This window comes from Pelobates fuscus, chromosome 6 (assembly GCF_036172605.1).
Source record: "Pelobates fuscus isolate aPelFus1 chromosome 6, aPelFus1.pri, whole genome shotgun sequence".
Lineage (NCBI taxonomy): Eukaryota > Metazoa > Chordata > Amphibia > Anura > Pelobatidae > Pelobates > Pelobates fuscus.
In genome coordinates this window covers 180,883,923-180,902,123 of record NC_086322.1, presented here as the reverse complement: position 1 = coordinate 180,902,123, position 18,201 = coordinate 180,883,923, and the positions used below count along the sequence as shown (strand labels likewise).

The window sequence follows — 18,201 nt, the reverse complement described above, 5'->3', positions numbered from 1 at the left end:
GTATTGCTGTCCCCCTGGCCTTTCCCCCTTGGAAGTCACTGTAGTATCCTTGCGTGTAGTGTTGGTTAGTCAATTTGGGTCTGGCTCCTTTCTTAAAGTGTGTTTCCTGTAGCATGACTTTGGAGGCCTTTTGTTTATGGAAGTCTCTCAGTGCTCCCGATGTCTTCTCTGGTTTGTTTAGACCTTTTGCGTTTATCGTAATAATATGCAGAGGGGCGGGGGGCAGCGTCATGTCGTCGGGTCAGTTCGCTATTGGTAGGTACTGTGTGGGTGTCTGTGTCTAAAGTCTCTGTGGTATGGGTGGTCTCAGGGTGTCCCATGTGTCGTAGTCAATGTGAGGTCAGGGCGTCAAAGGGTGAGGTGGGGTAGGGTGGAGGGGTTAAGGTATCGTGGAAGTTGTGGAGGTTTAAACTAAATTTTACTATACGACTGGAGAAGATTTTTGCCCGACCGGTGAATTTGAGCCCCCCAGCTCCTCCTTCGTCATATGGACCTAACAGAGTGGACTAATCCTCTTCTTAATCTTTTGATTCAATTATTGATGGCCTTTAAAATTAGTATAGCAAGGAATTGGAAACAGCAAGGTAAACCAGAGTTGTTCGAGATAAAGAATCAAATCAACTATCCATTTAGAATGGGGAAGGGTTACTATCTATTATTTAACCAGTTAGACTCCTACTCAAATATGTGGTCACTTTGGGAATCTTCCCCCTATGTCAGTTAAGATAATGAAAACTCAGATCTGCTCTCCCTGTGTCAGTATGAATGTGGTATGAATGTAATAGATATGCTTTAATCCAGAGGTCCTCAAACTTTTTAAACAGGGGGTCAGTTCACGATCCGTCAGACACTGTTGGGGGCTGGACTATAAAAAATATTAACTAATTCCTATGCACACTGCACACACACACGCATAAGGACATAAATACACACATACATACTGACATACATACATAAACAGACAGACACAGACATACACATACATACACACAGACAGATACATACTGACATACACACACACACACAGACTAACATACATACATACATACATGCATACAGATACATACACACAGACATACATTCTGTCAAATACACATACATACACACAGACATGCATACACACACACACACACACACACACAGACATGCATACATACAGAGTGAAATGCATACACACAGACATACATACATACTGACATACTGACATACATACATAGATACTGACATACATACATACACATACATACTGACAAAAAGACATTGACTATGCTGATGGGCATCTATAAGAAGCCCTCCATCCGCTCATACTGGAGCAGTAGCCCCATCTGCTCTACCCCCATTTACTCCCAATGTATGTCGAGGAAGAGGTATGAAATGATTCTGTATTTCATGCACTTCAGCGACAACAGCCTGTGTCCCCCTAGGGAGCATCCCCAGTTTGACAGGCTGTATAAAATCCGCCCCCTGATTATCCACTTCGCTGCCAGGTTTGCAGAGGCTTATACACCTGAAAGGAATATATATGCGTGGATGAATCCGTGATGAAGTATAAGGGAAGGCTGAGATTCAAGCAGTATGTTCCTTCCAAGCGCTCTAAGTATGGTGTAAAGATGTATAAGCTCTGTGATAGCGAGACTGGGTATACTCAGGCCTTCCGGGTGTACGAGGGAAAGGATAGCCACCTTGACCCTGCAAGTTGCCCAGAACATATGGGAACCAGTGGCAAGATTGTCTGGGACCTGATATTCCCCCTGATGAACAAAGGGTACCACTTGTATACTGAAATTTTTATACAAGTGTCCCTTTGTTCAAGCTACTGTACTGTTTTGATACAGTAGCTTGCGGCACAATCAAAAAGAACAGCACAGGTTTCCCAGGACAACTTGCTACGAAGGGGGGAGACCTCAGCTCTGCACCAAGAGGAATTTAAAAATAAATTAATTTAGTTGTTCTGATTTACAGAATATATAATGTGTCTGGGATTTTAAGGTTTTTTTTTGGTAGTTACAGGTCCCAAAGCACAAGGAGTAAAATAAACTTTTAATGTGGAGCGATTTTAGAATTTGGTATGTTTGTCATGTAAGCTTAATAGCCATAAAAGAAAACAAAATTGCCACACAAAAGTATATATTTATATAAAGTAGACACCACAGGCTATTTACCTAAGGTTGTTTTGACACTTTCTACGTAGCCATTTCACCGCCAACCTCTGCTAAATATTGGAGTAACATTTAGTTTTTTGGGGGTTTTGGCACACAAACTTATAACAAAGAACTTCTCATGTGTATTTTGTAAAGTTGGTGTGTGCTATTCCTGTACAAAGTTTTATTTTGTATTCAGTTACATATGCTGAGTAAAATGACACCCCCATTGTATGTCTTTGGCACTATTTTGTGAAGCTACAGTGCCATATAGGAGACCTGTCCTTTTTAGTATTCACAGTCGAATTATGAGAGACGGAATTAATGAGCCTATGCTTCCATTTGGGGTATTATAGTAGTTTGACTGTTCAAAAAACCCCCACAAAGGCCTACCATTTGTAAAGGTAGACACTCCAGGGTATCTCATAAGGTGCGTATTGTGCCTTAACATGCCCCCATTATTTCACCAATATATGCCAAAGTATGTGATAAAAAATAATTTTGTGCATTTTTTACATACAGATTGCATTTTTGCTGGGCATTTTGTATATTTCATATGTGCCAATAAGTTCAAACCCACCAAATTATGCTCAGCTAAGTCTTCTGAGTAAAAAGACACCCCCAATGAATGTCTTTGGCACTATTTTGTGAAGCTACAGTGCCATATAGGAGACCAAGCCATATCAGTTTTTACCGAACTTTGAATTTTGACGCTGGGCCTGTGTGCAATTTCCAAGCATCTTCACAGGTTTTAAATTCAAACTACCCCACAAAGGCCTACCATTTCTTAAAGTAGACACCCCAGGCATATTTTGAACCTTAGCATGGGATCATTTTTCCGCTAGCTTGTACCAAGTGTAGTGGTAATAAGCGTTTTTTCTGCCTTTTTGACACACAAAGTGAGTTTGCACAGTATATTTTGCAACCACTGTATAATACTTCATATGTTGCTCAGCTATGTCTGCTGAGTACAAAAATACCCCCGTATGTACCTTTGCCAGGTATATATGGACATCGGAGGGGCACATTTGGGACACAGCCATTCCATTTTTTTTTCAAACTTTAAATTTTTACGCTGTGCCCATGTCCCATTTTAGAGTATTTTACCAGGCTATATAATCCAAATACCCCATAAAGCCACATCATTTCTTAAAGAAGACATCCCAGGGTATTTCAAAAGGCATATTTTGAACCTTAGCGTGGGATCATTTTTTCGCTCGCTTGTACCAGGTGTAGTGGTAATAAGCGTTTTTTCTGCCTTTTTGACACACAAAGTGAGTTTGCACAGTATATTTTGCAAACCTTATGTGTGCTACCACTGTATAATACTTCATATGTTGCTCAGCTATGTGGTCTGAGTACAGCAATACCCCCGTATGTACCTTTGCCAGGTATATTTGGATGTTGAAGGGGCACATTTGAGACACAGCCATTCCGTTTTTTTCTAATTTTGAAGTTTTATGCTGTGTCCATGTTCCAATTTGGATTAGTTTAGATGGTTGGTTATTGCAACTTCCCCACAAACACATACTATTTATTAAAGAATACACCCTGGGGTAATTCAAAAGGCATATTTTGAACCTTGGCGTGGGATCATTTTTTTCTCTAGTTTGTTCCAGGTGTAGTGGTAATGAGCGTTTTTAAAACTATTTTTTAAACTTTTGTTTTGCTTATTAATTTTTTTAAAGTTTCCTAAACTTTCTTAAAACTTTTTTTTACATATTTAACATTTTTCTAAGATTTTTTTCACAATTAACCCTTAACTAAAAGTAAGCAGCACTAACAGTAAATTCCCCATTTTTCCATAACTCCCACCCACCCCAGCTAGCAAAATATTTAATTATACAATATTTAAAATTAGTTAATTCAATAAATTTAACCCCTGAGGGTTAAAAAATAAATAAAAGTTAATCATCGGAGGTTAAAAAAAATGAGATCACAGTATAATACTGTGATCTGTATTTTGATCACTGTAGGCAGTGTTCGACTGGCAGGGAAGGGGTTAATTTTTATTTTGACTGGGTAAAGGGGAGTGTTTTTTGTATTTTTGACTTAAACGTTATTAAAACTTTTTTTAACTTAATTTTTTTAACTTTTTAAAGCTTATTTTAAAACTTTTTTTAACGTTAACCCCTAGTTAGCTTAACACTAAATCCCCCAATTCCCCCCAATTCCCCACTAACTTCCACCCTCCCCAGCTAGCTAAATTTATAATTTTAAAATATTTAAATTAGTTAATTAAATAAATTTAACCCCTGAGGGTTAAAAAAAAAAGAATTAACCCTCAGGGGTTAAAAAAAGTCAGATCATAGTAAAATGCAATCCCTGCCAATTGATCACTGTAGTCAGTGATCAATTGGCAGGGAAGGGGTTAATTTTTTTTATTAAACTGGGTAAAGGGGGGTGGGATTTTAAATTTGACTTTATTTTATTTTTACACGGGGCAGGATCAGTGAAGATCCGTCTCCCTGCACTTCACAGTGAACCCGGAAGTGCAGGGAGGCGGAAGGTGAGTATACAGAGCACATGTGCTCGCTCTGACATGCTGTCAGAGCTCGCACATGTGCTGGGGCAGCACTATCGGGTTGCGGCGATCTGGGGTTAATTTTAACGGGTGACAGACAAAGTCCGTCAATCGTCGTTATGGCAATCCCCTGAGTGACGGACCTCGTCCGTCACTCGTCATTAAGGGGTTAATACCTACATCCTTACACACATACTGCCTAACACGTGCATCCATACACACATACTGTCTAATACATGCATCCATATACACATACTGTTTAATGCGTACATACTGTCTAATACATGCATCCATACACACATAATGACCAATACCTACATCCATAAACACACTGCCTAATACATGCATCCTTACACGCACACTGTCTAATATCTACATCCATACACATATACTGCCTAATACACACATTGTACATTGAATACTTAATTTATTGCTGTGATAAATTATGTATTCAATGCATTTGGTGAATTTAATTTATAATAAGACTGGCACAGGTGAGCACACACACTGGCAGACGAGCACACACACTGGCAGACGAGCACACACACTGACAGATGAGCACACACACTGACAGACACACACACTCACGGAGTGACAGACACACATACACACACTCACTGTCAGACACAAACACTCACAGACACACACTTACTGACAGATATACACTCACTGACAGACATACACTCACTCACTGACAGACAGACAGACACACACACACAGACAGACACTCACTGACATACATACACTCACTTACTGACAGACAGACAGACACACACTCACTAACAGTCAAACACTCACACACTCACTGACACAGACACTCACACAATTTTTTTTTAGGCCCATTTAGCCTCCCTACCTCCCTGGGGTCCAGTGTGGAGCAACTCATCACTCCTCTCACCCGCTGTTTTGTATGGAGTCATATTCTGGTTCCCGGCATCACAGAGGGTGCGCGAGGGAGAAGTGAGACACTGCAAGAACAGCCTCTCTCACCACCTGCCTTCTCCCTTGGCATTTATCGGAAGAGCAACTGCCATCAAGGTAAGCAGGTACTGCCATACCTAAAAAGGACAGCCTGGGGGGGTACCCCGAGTTTGCCAGGTGCCCTAAGGTGTGACAGTGCTCCTCTCAGCGCTCCCACATTCGGGCGCCTGGAGGATCGACCCGGTGCTGGGGGGGGATAAGGGGGTTGCTCAAGACAACCCGGTTGGCGCCCCCAGCAGTCCGACGCCCTTGGCCAGGGATATGCAACCTTTTAGCAGCACTGTGTGCCGGTCCTATTTTTTTAAATTGAGGTGTGTATGTTGCTGTATTCTGCTTGTGTTATTGATACTGCAGTTGCTTTGTATCGTTGTATTTGTGCGTATATGAGCTATTATATTGTATATGTTCATGAGTAGTTTGTGGTATTGTGTACTTATGAATGTGGGCTGTGTATGGGGGCTGCTTATGGAATTGTGTGTGTGGATGGATATGTCACATTGTCTATTTGGTAGTGTGACGGGCTGTTTGGGGTATTGTATGTGAGAGGCTGCATGTTGGGGTTGTGTGCATGTATGTGGATTGTCAGTGGTGTTGAGTTTGTGGGGGTTATGTATATGTTTGTGTGTGGGCTTTTCGTATTATTTGTATGAGGGGAGGGTTTTTCTGCACTTCTGTGTATATCTAGCAATGAGGGTGGGTTGCAGTGGGGACCAGGCTGGCTAGGTACTGCTCAAGGACAGGAGCTACAACAGTTGCTATGGGCTGCTCTACAACAGTGTGGATTCCCATTCACAAGTGCTCGGAGGAAGTGATCTGAGATCACCTCGGTAGCAGAGCCGTAGTCCTAACAGGGACTTTCCTCCGCTGGATCACCTAGAGTAGAATCAGGAACAAAAAAATGTCAAGTAAATAGCCCACCTCCTCCACAGCAACTGGACGACACACAGTTCTGGGAGTGCAACTAACTTTATTTTGCCACACACGGCTTTTATGCATTGCCCCTAGCATGGGGTTTCCAAGTCAAAAACACAAAGGTTTCTTTCTTTAAATTAGGATAACTCAATATCTCTCAAATACAAAAACTTACATATAATTTTAACATATCAAAAAACTACATGAAAACAGTACAGGAACCCCACACAATTCATATTACCGAATTGCCCCGATCTGAGCACACAACATTTCCAAAAAGAGCTCAGCTCAGTTTCATAAAACAAAAGTTACGTTAAAACAAAGTTTTGACCGACCGGCCACAAGGTGATAGCCCAAAACAGTTCCAGGGAATTGGGAAGGATGGCCGGGCAGCTTTTGGGGGTTTCCCTGGCTGCTATGAAGTGAGCACTCACCCTGTTCCATAGATCAAATTTCCCAAATGTTGTTCGTCTAGATCAGGCTTCCCCAAACTCCGGCCCTCCAGATGTTGCTGAACTACAACTTTCATGTTTCTCAGCCTATCTATTCATTCATAGAATCATGGGAGTTGTAGTTCAGCAACATCTGGAAGGCCTGAGTTTGGGGAAGCCTGGTCTAGATGGTCGGGAAATTGAATGGACAGCGGTACCATCTTTGCCCGGGTTCAAGGAGAAGCGGGGCCAAAAACAGTTCCAGGCATTCGACGACCAAGTACCTCTGCCTGCGTTTGGGAGACAAAATGGTGGCCACCCAGTGAAAGCATTCAAGAGAAGGTGTAAAGTTGTTAATTTGTGGTTAACAGCAAGGAGAGGTCGATGTACACTGGGGCATAACAAAGGACCACACACTAGTCATTCGGGAGATGAAAAAAGGGGGTACGGACAACCGAACATAAGGAAATGGAGTCTGCTACAACTTTCTTTATGTGGTGCAATGCATAATTTGAGGACTGTCCTTCGCCACCTTTTCGTATTAGCAGATATCTGAAGTTTCGCTGGGACTCCTGATAGGCCAGAGCCTGTTTTGCTGTAGCAGCATTGAGTGCCGTGCATGGCACACGTGCAATAGGTTGCCAACCCCTGCCCTAGGCCCTAGAAGGAGAGTCTGAATTGCACTGTAGAGAAGTGGTTTCCAAAACCCGTCCTCAAGGCATGCCTACCAGTCCAGGATTAAGGGATTACCCACTTGTGTCAAGGTGTTATTTATTTATTTATTTATTTATTTTTTGTTTTCTAAAAACAACTGGGTAATCCTTAAATTCTGGACTGGTAGGCGTGCCTTGGGGACTGGTTTTGGAAACCACTGCTCTACAGTACAATTCAGACTCTCCTTCTGTGAAAGCATCATTACGGTGAGAAGCATTGGGACAAGCCAACCATGCTTCTTATAGAGAGGCACTCACTTCTGATTTGAATAGTCCAAAGCAAGTGAAGAAGGAAACACTCATTGTTGTCTGTTTGACTAAGTAGATGTATCAAAGTGCCAAGTCCTGGTTTGGAAACCACTACTGTAGAGACTTGCCTGATGCTGGAAAGCTGAATTTAATTGAATTTAACCGCTTTAGTTCAGAAATTAGGGGGCAGAAATCAAAACATTTGAAGGAACACTCCAATTTTATTTTTTTTATTTTTGTTAAATCTATTTATTAGTTTTTAAATTGAGTGTTCCTTTAGGGATTAAATAATTTAATTTAGATCACTGTTTTAGCAGAATCTGATTTGAACTCAGAAACCTCTGACTTGGGTTCCCAACCTTGGGAAAGCCATTTTGGAAAAATTACCGGTTGTGTTTTGTACTTTGTATGCATAAAAACATCTTGGAACAAACATATCCACTTCTTTTTTTATTTATTTTACTTTTGGTAATGGTATTCTATAATAGGATTCCTTGGCACAGCATGACATATTTAAATATTTGAGTTATTTATAAACCTTTGTGGTGGAAATTTTTTGAAGCTAAACTTAACTTCAGCATTTAGTCCTTGATCTTGCTTGTTTTTCCATTAGGCAAATTATGATGTATTTAATCAAAACCAGCTGAAAACGTCACAGGATAACAGCATGCCTTTATTGGTTGCAGTTCTTTGTGCCAAAAACATTATTTTTGTTATTAATTTATCAAAAGGAATAAATAAACTGTATTTATTTGTTTGCTGTACTTAAATGGTTACTCCAACCACCATGACCACTTCAGTAAATAACCATTGAGAAACTTCTGAAGCTATCTTCATGTGTGATAGCACGCGTCGGCTCTTGTTCACGTGCCGGCTTATGTGCGCACACAGTGTTCAAAGAGAATGCTTGTCTGATCTGAGGTCTGAGAACAGGAATGCGAGGGGAGGCACTACCATTAGTTTAGGGGAAGTAGGAAGGAATTGTCTCTGGCTGTTAGACGGACAGCCAGGGGATGTTCCCTTACTTCATAATAAAAGTGCAAATTTCTCATAGAGATCGGCACTTTTGTAAGGTGCCTTTTTTAATAGGATACTCCTCACCAATAATGCACCTCAGTAAGCCGAAGTGCTTGATATGTGTGGAGGTGTTCTTTAAATAAATACCCTCTCTCCTTCCCTCCTCTTGCCAGCTCAGAGTGCACACATGCACTTTAAGTTGTAAAAATGGTGCAATCCTTTGACTGGACCACGCAAGGCCCTGGGTCACTTAAGAAGAGCCATGGCCTGGCACTAAATTTCAGGTAAGTTTGTGAGTTTTCCTATTGCTCCCCTGCTTCCCCCTTGCATAGCTCTTATTCAGACCTCAGATTAGAGCATTGTGAAGTGCGTGCGTGAGCACAGCAGGCATTCATACACGCATGCACGCACGCACAATCATGCTCAATAACAAGCCTTTGTTGGGCGATTTCCCTGTGAAGAGACGGTTTTCTTCAGGGGAAAAAAGAGAGAGCTTGCAAAGAACTGCAGGTCAAAAGAACTGCAAATAATGCACGCATTTTTCATTGTCGGTATATCTACTAAACAGTGATTTCTGCTTTTATAACTTTTTTGGCAGTGGAATGCCCCGTTAAGTGATTTTTTTTTTAGAAAGGATTAGAGTACCACTTTAACCATTCCAGTTTTTTTTTTTCCATCACAAATATTTCACAAGAATTAGAGACAATATTTGTTTACTTGGTAAAATTATCTTTTTATTGCATAGCGATTGGTAAATGGATATCACAGAATAAAAGCAAGTACCCCTGAGTACTTGGAAACATCAACACTCCAATTTCAGCTACCTTACTTAACATAATCTATGTAATCATGATTGTTGAATTAGGAGAAGCTTTTTACATCAGTGTGTACATCTGATTAAAAAGCTGCCATAAGTAAACGTCTTAATTAATGCAAGTAAGGGAACATTGGAATGATTCTAATAAGCCTTCGCCTATTTAACAAAGTAAAAAAAAAGTTTTAATTATAACATAATTTGCGGAAATCATTTTCTATGAACTCTGTTTATTATAGTAATTTTTTATGGTGACAGAAAATTATATATATTTTTTTGCTGTAACAGAATTTTTTTTTTTTGCAGCTGCTGGACTTGGCTTGTAGACTTTTAATACATTTTTTGTGCTTTCTACCTGTTTCTCTCGGTTATCTCAAAATTTAATAGATGGGAATATTGATCCAAAACAAATTACCCTAATATATATATATTTTTAAATACCTTTGTTTAGTAACACATGATTACGTTTTAGTTTTATGATGAGAGGAAGATGTGCACAACTCTACAAGCAGCCTCTCAAGTGCAATTCAAAAAGTAGCCCCCACACACACATACACCACCAAACACTACGTGACATAGCCACACAAACACACAATTCCACAAGAAGCCTCCATACACAACCCCCATTCATAGGTATCATACACAATACCACAAACTCCTCATAGACATATACACTATAACAGCCCACATACACACAAATACAACATTACAAAGCAAATGCAGCAGCCATAAATAACACAAGCACAATACAGCAACACACACACACCTCAATTTAAAAAAAAAAGTAGGACCAGCACACCAAGGGTCTTGTTTTGGCACAATATTACTAAAAGTTTGCTTAACCCTGGTCTAGGACAATAACCAGAAAACCACTGAAACCTGGTGGCAATCTGCCAGGTTGGGGGGAGAATGGGCACTTATGAAATTATTCCAAGGCAGGCTTTTTATCCCTAGTCTGGCTCAGTCACTCTATAACAGCCATCATTATCCATTAATAGTGGAGTGCTAAAACATGTATCTGTGTACTTCTCCAGTAAGGTGTTGGTCCCTGAAGTTAATGTGCCCAATCTGTGCAATGGCCCTGAATAAACAAGTTAATAAACACAATTTAAAATTGAGTGGATGATTACCTATTTTTCCATATTCAACCACACTGTCTCATTTTGTACAATCCCAGAGATATGTAATACTGTACCGCTGTAATACTGACACAGTTTAAGTGTCTCAACTAAGTTAATCAAATGAAGATTTTTTCCACCATAAAGTGGACCCAGCAACGTTTCAACACATGCAGTGTATTGTCAAGCTTGGCAGAGACCATGTATATGTTGAAATGTTGTTAAGTCCACTTTATGGTGGAATAAATCTTTGTTTGCGGCTTCTTCATTCTTTAGCCTTGGAAGCTTGCACCTCTACTATACAGGATTGATGATGAATATATGTATATATATGAATATATGATGAAAATATGCTGTCTATCTAGCTATTTATCTAACCTGTCAGTATATTAAAACTCTAGCTTAATAATAAGTCTTATAGTTATAAAATGGAAAGCTCGCTGTGTTTAAAAAATCTGGACTGCTTTTAGTCTTTACACTAACAGATGTGGTAAACAGATACCATGCTTACATGTCTACAAAAACAGAGATCCAAATTCAATGTACGTTTCAGAAATGTTTACTGTAATTAATATGAAATGGTTGTGCAGAACTCCTCTCAGTCTGGGTTATGATGTAAAACGGATATTTTCAGCTTGGCTCACTATTCATGATATATACAAAGCTGCATTAACTGTTGAGAAGTGACTAACATATCACAGTGTAAAGACATGTGGTTTCCATGTTGCATGATACAAACCTGATAAATGTTTTGCCTCTAGAAGAGATGGTCTCTTTTTTTCCTATGAGCTCTAAATGTGTGATAGTGTGATTGAGTGTATAACTGAGCTCAACAGCAATAAAACCTTAATGTATCTTTATATTACAATTAAAGGGACAGTTTAGGCTGCATAGGGCACCATAACAACTTCACCTAAATTAAATTGTTATGGTGCCTGGAGGGCCCCGGGTGAATTCTTACCTTCAGAAGTTAAACCGTTTTCAAATGGTGTAACCCTAAAGTTGCCTCCAGTGCTGGCCTCAGCTCCCCCCAAGGTGTCATCCGTCTTCTAAAATTTCACTTTCAGTGACTCCTAATTCACAAACTTGCTTGGAAAAGGTATGTTTTTTTTTCCAAGCCAGTTTTGAAAGTGCGGTTTGGGTGACAAATTCCTAGTGAATATTTATCCCAATCACAATTTGTCTAAAATCTCATAAAATGAACACAAGAGCAATAAAGCACATACACCATAAAAAAACTGCTCTAAATTGAATGTAATCACAGCAAATGTAAACTGGGAGCAAACAATAAAATTCAACAGGACACCAGTCCCTCACCTGAACTACGTAACCCCAAGCACATAGCAGCCTCCTTCATCTACATGTTTTACCCTGTTATATGGGTTTTTTCAAGATAAGGCTGCCATTTTTTTCTGCTCTTTTTTTTTTTTTTTTTTTTTTTTTATCAAATCTTCTATTGTTTAAACGTATGTAAATCCCCAAAACTCAAATACCACTTAAGATGAACAGCAATTCATAGAAAACATTTGCAGTAAATATTAAAAACATCACACTTCTAAAAAACATTATTAAAAAACATAAACAATTATTGCAACTCATTAACACTTACAATTACACAATTGCATAATAATTAAAATAAAGACTATATTAGTAAAATCTCAAACATTATAAGAATATATAAGAAATGCCCATAAAAAAACACACGTTGAAGAGGAGAAAAAAAGTTAATAATGCAGGAATAAACCACTATTCAATTGATTTGTTACATAAAAAAAAACTCCTGTGAAATATATGAGCTAAAAAAAGCCTTCTAGTCTCTGTTCACTCTCAATTATTCCTAAGGTTGTGTTACATTAAAGGCTAACTTTTCAAAATATAGAATATTGTTACTATATAAAAATTCTCAACACTGTTCCCCTGTGTCCCTTCAAAAGGTCTGAGTGTGCTGACCAGCAATACATCAAAGGACCACCATTGGAGATCCACATAACAAGAATGAAACCCAAAGGATTTCAAATGTAGATTAAGAAATACCACGGCTCTGTATATATATATATGATACAAATCTGCTTTGTTGCAAGATTCTGGACATATATATATTGATAATGTGCAAGATTTAGTGCATCTAGCTCCAATGTATATGAATTCTGAATAACCATGCTATCTGCTGTCTTCCAGCTTAGTTGTGTCTTTTAGGTTTAAAGAAATTATTCTTTAACATCTAAGTAATAACAATGCAATATTATATAAAGAAGTCTCAGACATATAGGAGGCTACAATGATATGGACTATATATGCTCAAAAAAAAGTCTGAAGTTAAATAAAAGTATAAATTCTTACACAGTTTTCTTTTGAAACTAGATATGACATTTCTTACTGTTAGATATGACAATATCACAGTTTTTTTTTTTTAATTTTGTGTAGAAGACTTTATTTGACCTTCATACGTGTTAAGGCAAACACTGTTTCAAATGAATTAATATGCTGATTTATAAGCTTGCTAAGCCTGGGATGTTTAGTCCTGTCTTAAAGACTTTTTTTATAATTTGTCTGTTAGATTTTAAGGTTAGTTTAGGTGATGAACTGATTGCTCCCATTGACCATCTGCTCATTGTCTATTTGAAAGCTGTCAGGGGGGCTGTACAGTATGTACAAAGCTGTGTGCCTCATTACCGTGGCAACCTTTGATTGATGGAGTCTATACTAAAATTCAGAAAGAAGGCAAACACAAGTGATTCAATATGATCGGCTCAATATTTATCCATCTCTTAATCTCTTATAATAATGAAGTCTATTTGCATACTTTTAATGCTGATGTTAGTCTGAGCAGCAATAATTATGTATATTTGCTGTTTTACTGTATGTTTGCTACCTTCCATGTTTCAAATAAATATGTTTTTCAATCAAAAAAGTTCCTGGTAATGAAGGGGTTAAACTTTTAAGCAGTATAGCACATTGGAAAAGTAAATAAAGTGAATTTGCACACAACATAAAATAAAACTGATGCGGCAGGTGAGCTTATATTCAAATGGCCATTGGAATAAAACTAAAGTGTCTCCATTTTGTTTAAATGTACATAGGGATTTAGGCCAGAGTGCAGGTAATGTTCTCTTTGTTTTTACTATAAAATAAAATGTTACCCTCATATTTAGAATAATGAAAAGACATATCTATAATGAAAATAGAATGATACACGCTACGCAGTGTTATATATATATCAGAAAAGTAGCCCACACCACATGCCGTATTAAAGCCAGAATCTTCAGAGACAATAGTATCACTCAATATGATAGCAGTTTCAAATGTAACTAAACAAAATGGAACACAAAATTCGTAACAATTACATTAATGTAAAGTAGCTTTATTATAATAAAATGAAAGTCTAACATGTAGGAATAAATAGTGATAAAGTGAATAAAAAGTGATATATCCACGTCACAGGATATCGTTTAAGCATTCTGCACAATGTGGTTTTTTTTCGGTCTTCATTATAATGCAATATTAGTGTAAAATTCTTAAACACATATTAATGACCCCATTTGTCTGGAAGGGTGTTGTTTTTTTAAATTTTATTATGGCATTCAAAAAAGTACTTTTTATAAAAAGGTTTTGAGGTTTGAGTTGGGGAATGGTATGAATGCTATAATAATACTACTGTTTTATTTAAAGTTATATTGCACGTCTTTTTATCATGTGTTTTATTCAATTTGTATTTCTGTTGCTTTCTGTTGATATGCCATGCTTAAATGACTTCCCTCTTTATGTTTAATGGAAATAATGACGTACTTTTTCTTTTTTTTCCAATGAATCTTTTTTCTTTTCTTTTTTGTAAACAAAAATATGCATCCTCAAACCTTTTTATCATATTATCTCTAATGCCTAACGTTGCTAGACTCTACTAAACTTTAAGTATGAAGGAGGTCTGATCTTCGCAGATATATTTTAAATTGCCAACAATAGCATGCTTATACTTTCAATGGACACCTCAATCATCAGTAGTACCTCAGTTTTAATTCTTTATTTTATTTGTGCATGAAATGAACATCTGTGTCTGCACTGCCACAACAGCTGGTGCAAGCACATATACAAACATACAACAATTCTGATATGGCATTGAGAAAACATTACACATTTTTTTTTTTTTTTCATAGATTAGGTATCATGTAGGAAAGTAAAGTGGGGCACACTAAGAGCTAGGCATGAAAAGCAACCAGTGCTGGCTGACATTTTGCACATGTGCACAGATTAATAGCTTGTAAGTTGTGTCAATAAACAATTGTTGGTAACCAGTTTAACTGCTTATATGCCTGATGTGCCTAATGTGTGTGGTAAGAGATAATGCTGGTATAGTACGCCCCTAAGCTTTAAGTGTTAGCATGCTGGGTCTGAATAGTAAGCTGCTTGTGGCATGTCACCCTGGCTGGCTAATATGCACGTTCTGGTACAGGCTTTGAGAGTCCTTTATATGGCGGGCGTGATATCTCGCCGATATGAACTGACTTGCGGTTAGCTGATCGTTTCAGTATGGCAGGGAACGATTGTCCACCAGGGTTGGGATCCGGGCGAAGTCCATTTGCTGGCTTCCTGTGGGCCAAAGTCGCGTTGGACCAAGACAGCCAATTCTGGTCATCAGGAGGATAGGGTCTGTCGGAGTAGTGAGCTTAGCTCTAGGAAAGCTTGTTGCCGGTTTCCACGTGGGGCCCCTCTCTGAGGCTGCTGCACCGCAGGACGTGTGTACGGTGGGTGTGTGGTCGGACCCGCTGTGAGAATACTTTGCTTGGCGGCATAGTCGTAAGTCCCTGGCGGGAGTAGTCGCTTTGCGGTGTTCTGACCGTCTAGTGCCCTGGCTGTCGACGGCTCGGCTGTGCCTCGGTTTGCTTGACTCGTTGATGGGACAGGTAAGGTTGGGCTGCTTTGTAGGGTGTTCAGAAGCCTCACTGAGTGCTGTGGGCTCTGTGGGAGAGCAGCCGTTCGCATCTGCTTCGGCGCACATGGCGTCCGCCATCTTGTGTGCTGCACCCGCACCCCCAATCGGGGCGATGGGGTCGTTGGGCCTGCTTTGCTTTGCCACTGGGTGAGGACCGGGATCACCCCCACCGGTCCAAAGGGGGGGGAACAGGGCCGGATCCACCTGGTGTTGGGCCTCTGGCTGGGCGCTGTCAGGCAGGATAGCGGGGCAGCGGCCGTCCGCCCCACTCACCGCCGGCGAGGGCCCCAACTGGGACATCGAAGACCTCACCTCCAGGGGACTGAAACTCGAAGAGCCGGCCTCACCCTGGATCCAGTGTGCCCTTAGCATTGAGGGCCAGTGCTGTCGGTCTACTGTTGGTTCGGGTTTCATGTTTTTGGGCTTGAGAAGTTGGTGAGTTTCAGGAGCTGCTCAAACTTGCGACCGCTCAGCTCGGCGGTCCGGCCCCGCCCCCCAGTAGTACCTCAGTTTTAAATTAGTTTATGTCCCTTCTAGCCATACTAGAGATCAGAGTGAGTGGAGAAATATTAGCTTAATGGCTAACTTAACACAACTGATCCCAGCTTCCTGAAGCTGGTCCAAGGATCGAGAAGAAATCTGAGGCTAGCACTTATAGGCCCCAGTTTAAGTCAATGGGTTCAGAGGTTTACTTTAAAACAACACAAAATGCTAACATGCCTACTTTTATGCTTTGATATAAAAAAAAAAAATCAACTTTCCCATGGTAGAAAGATACTTGAAACTTGATACATTTGATATGTAATTTTCTAAAAATATTTGATTTTTTTTTACCTGCTCAGTGTGATGTCAATTATAAATTGGTCAATACAGTAATAAATCTTTTCTCTAAAATACTACCTTCTATTTTGTTCTGTTAATTTAAAGCCTTAGTGACTTAACATATTCTTAAATTAATTCTGCATTGATTATAACCCAAAGTATATTCCGTTTCTGAAGTATTAAAATACATAATGTAGGTTCTCTAGGCATTACATGTTGGATCTAAAACTCTTGACCATTCTTGTAATTCATGAAATCATAATCAATCGCCCTGGCACACCCACGGCCCTTAACGTGTTTCGATCATCTACAAAACAGTAGAAGTAACTTTTCTGATTATGTGCGATATAGAATAACTTTATAGATGTTTGTTACATCAAATTAACTTTTAGCACTTACATTGATCAGCCACAATATTCAATCCACTGACAGATTAAATAAACAACATTGATTACATCATTGCAATGGCACCTGTCAATAGGTGGGATATACTGGGCAGCAAGTGAACAGCCAGATCTTGAATTGCATGTGTTGGGAGCAGGATAAAAGGGCAAGAGTAAAGATCCGACTGACTTTGACAAATAGTGATAGCTAGATAAATGGGTCAAAGCATCTCCAAAATGGCAAGTCGTGTATGGTGTTCCCTCTATGCAGTAGTTAGTACCTACTAAAAGTGGTGCAAGGAAGGACAACCAATAAACCAGCATCAGGGTCATTAGTGCCCACGGCTCTTTGATAAATGTGGTGATAAAAGGCTAGCCAGCCTGGTCTGATCACATAGAAGAGCTACTGTAGCTCAAATTGCTGAAATGCTCACCATGATAGAAAGTTGTGAGAACACACAGTGGATCACAGTTTGCAGTGTATGGGGCTGTGTAGCCACAGACCAGTCAGAGTCCCCATGATGACCCCTGTACACCACCAAATAGCTTTCAATGGGGGCAAGATCATCAGAATTGGACCATGGAGCATGGAATAAAGTTGCCTGGTGATAAATCAAGTTTTCTTTTAAATCAGGTGGATGACCGGGTGTATGTGCATTGATAACCTGGGGAAGAGATGGCAACAGGATGCACTATAGGAAGAAAGGGAGTCAACGAAAGCAGTGTTATACCCTGGCAATGCTCTGCTAGGAATCCTTGGGTCTTGGTATTCATGTGGTTGTTACTTTAACACATACCACCTACCTAGAGCTTGTTGCAGGCCACGTATACCCCTTCATGGCAGTAGTTTTCCCTGATGGCAGTGGCCTCTATCAGCAGGATAATGCACCCTACCACACTGCAAAAATTGTTCTGGAGAGGTGTAAGGAACATTAAAAAGATTTCAAGATGTTGTGTTGGCCTCCAAATTCACCAAATTTCAATCCGTTTAATCATCTTAAGGATGCGCTGTTACCATGGAGGCCCCACCTCATACCTTGCAGGACTTCAGGTATCTTCTGCTAATGTCTTGGTGCATGATACCACAGAAACATGGACTTGTAAAGCTGTTTTGGCAGCATGCGGGGGACCTACATGGTATTAGACAGGCACTTTAATGTTGTGGCTGA

General features: G+C 39.6%; 1 protein-coding gene across 1 annotated transcript in view; it reads left to right on the top strand.

Annotated features, from left to right (window-relative positions):
• DCHS2 (dachsous cadherin-related 2) overlaps positions 1-18,201 on the top strand; it is a 352,630-nt gene that overhangs the window by 254,410 nt on the left and 80,019 nt on the right. The window lies entirely within an intron of this gene.